This window comes from Trichosurus vulpecula, chromosome 5 (assembly GCF_011100635.1).
Source record: "Trichosurus vulpecula isolate mTriVul1 chromosome 5, mTriVul1.pri, whole genome shotgun sequence".
In the NCBI taxonomy this organism is placed as follows: Eukaryota; Metazoa; Chordata; class Mammalia; order Diprotodontia; family Phalangeridae; genus Trichosurus; species Trichosurus vulpecula.
Window position 1 is genome coordinate 225,363,634 of NC_050577.1, and position 2,738 is coordinate 225,366,371.

Consider the following 2,738-nt stretch of genomic DNA (forward strand, 5'->3'; position numbering starts at 1 on the left):
GGGTCAGTCCTGCTTTTTTTGTTATCACCTGCTGTCGTCGCCGCCACTTCCGCCCCAATCTCCAAGCTGTGCTCTAGCTAGCTGACTGCTTCCTCTCTCCAGCTGCCTCTTAGCTCGGCTCCAACGTTCAGCAAGCTCCTCCCACCACATGCTTCCATTGGCTCCAGTCCTAGCCACTCCCCCCAGAACCCTGAGAGCCCCACCCCCAAAGCCCACTCAAATGGGTGGCGAAGACCTTCCTATTCACTGATTGCCTCTACAGATAGCTGTTCTCATCATCCCCATTTCCCCTACTGTACCACATGGGCCATCATTTCCAGTTGTCTTGACCTTTGTCTCACCACTAGACTTCACTGACTCTGGAGGGGAAAGTGAGGCTGATGACTTTGTGCAGCTGTGCCTCACTGAAATCTGCTTCATGAGCTTGTCAAGATATCACCCTCATGACGTCATTGGTTCGCTTTGGGAAGGAAGGATGAACAACAATATGCCGTGCCAACCAGTTGTTTACCTTGTCCTCTCAGAAGCAATGGGATTGTTAAGAAGCATCTTTTGCTGGGCAGCCGGCACCAGACTCAAGATTTCAGGGTTTGGGGAGGTAGCAATCAAGTCCTGAAGTGACCATTGCTCATTACTGCTGGTTGCAAACATGAAGCAGCAGACGAAGCTGGGAACTGGAGATCGAAACTCAGACCAGCCTAGGGAAGAACAGCGTACTCTTTTGTCATGGGTAGGTGGATAGCAGCCTTAGTGTTGATGTAGATACCAAAAGTCTAAGGGAGAGTTGGCAGCAGGAGTATATTTTTAAATGTTTAACAACTACACTCCCAGAAAAGAAAAAAAAAAAGCATGCACGTGAACTTTTCAGTTTAATCTGAATCATTAACACTTTCTTAAGCCTAGACAATCAACAAACCAATAAATCAAGGTATAAATGCTGACACTGAAAACAGACCAACCAATTATAAGCTGGTTAAAGCTGGCTCTAGCACGTTCTTGCTGTCAAGGGTCCCAAAGTAATATGCTCTAAAAAAATAACAATAATAATAAAGGACAGAAACTTTGTAAAGCAATTATAGCCTGAGGGAGGAGATTTCTCCTGGCTCAGCTGCCAATCATCTTCAAGAACCACCCCAGTGACAGGGACTAGTAGACTTATCAGGGCTAGCTGGGTCAGGCTCATCTTTCAGCAAGAAGCCAAAGATTGGGCCTCAAAGAAATGGGCCAGAGCCCTTTCCCTGCTCCAGGGGAAGTGTCCAAGTCAGCAGATCTTGGGGCCTCCCCTGTTATAAGTGAAAATGCAGGAAAGCACCATTAATTCTAACTAAACCTTCACTGAAAGTTAGAATTAAAATATTTTTAGAGGATTGTAACTTCATTATGTTCTGCTACAAGGGCTGCTCACACTAGGACAACTGGACATTGCTCAATAGGTAACCATAGGCAACTTGCTTTAATAAATCTAAAGAAACCGTTATTAGTGTATTAGCAGTAAGTCCATAAACGAGTGTTTCTAAAGTGTTCAGGAGTGATTGAAAACAGTTTGCTCTCAATTATTTTAAAAATTTCTCTTGCAACATTTTACTTCTAATTTTCTAATTAAACAGAAGGAGACAGCCCAGGTGGCAGGTCTCTTAGGGCCCTAGACAGTAGAGCCACAAAGCCCATGCCAGGCCATTAAAAGTGCTCAGTCAGTCCTGGATTTGCCCATGACCTGCCTTACTGTGCTGGCTTGGGGCGTTGGTTCCTGCCTCTGCTGCCGGCTGACCTGGGCGATTTTTGGACAAATCAGTCAAGAGACTCTAGGCCTCAGTTTGTCTGCCTATAAAAGAGAGGGCTCTGAGGTACCTTGTTGTTCTAGATCTAGAATCCTGTCCCTCAATGTCCCGGGGCTTCAATGTCTCATCTGTACAAAGGACTCTGGCATCTCTTCCAGCTCCAGAACTATGATTCTGGATGTCACTGTGGGCAAGTTCCTTCCCTCAGTTTCTCATCTGTGAAATGCTGGCTTCTGAGGTCCCTTCTAGCTCTAAATGGAACATCCCATTATCTTAGTTTATAAATGAAATGGTGGACTTGCCTACAGTCAAACAGGCCATAAGTGGCAAAGTTGAACTGTAGGACACAGTGAGGGGAAGAAAATCCTGACTTTGGAGGCAGAGGACCTGGGTTGAAATCCTAGCTCTTCCCCTTTTCTACCTATGTGACTAAGTAAATCTCTAGGCCTCACTTTCCTCATGTATAAACTTAGGGGGCTAGACCAGATGACTTCTGGGGCCCCCTCCAACTCTAAATTTAAAATCCTCTCACTTTACCTGTGTGGCATTGGAAAGGGACTTAATTCCCCTGGGCCTCAGTTTCCCCATATGTAAAATGTGGAGGTTGAATGAGATGGTCCTTGTGGTCCCTCCCAGCTTCAGGTTCAAGCTGAACTCCAAATCTCCTTCCACCATCCCCTGCGGAGCCCCTCCTCCACCCCATCAGTGCAAACTGAACTAAAGGATCAGAATTAGCAAAGTTGGCCCATGTTCCCCAGGCACCATATTGAGGTGAGCTTCATGGGTGGCTGGCATCCCCCGTCAAGTCTTCCTGGTGATGTTCCTCAAGAGGAATGATGCCTGATCTTTGAAGAGGAGAGTCTGGGAAGCCAGGCCATCCCCAGGCTCCACCCTCTGGTTCCTGATGCAGGAGTCCACATGTAGATCAAACAGCAATTTCTAAAAGTAGCCCTTTGTTTG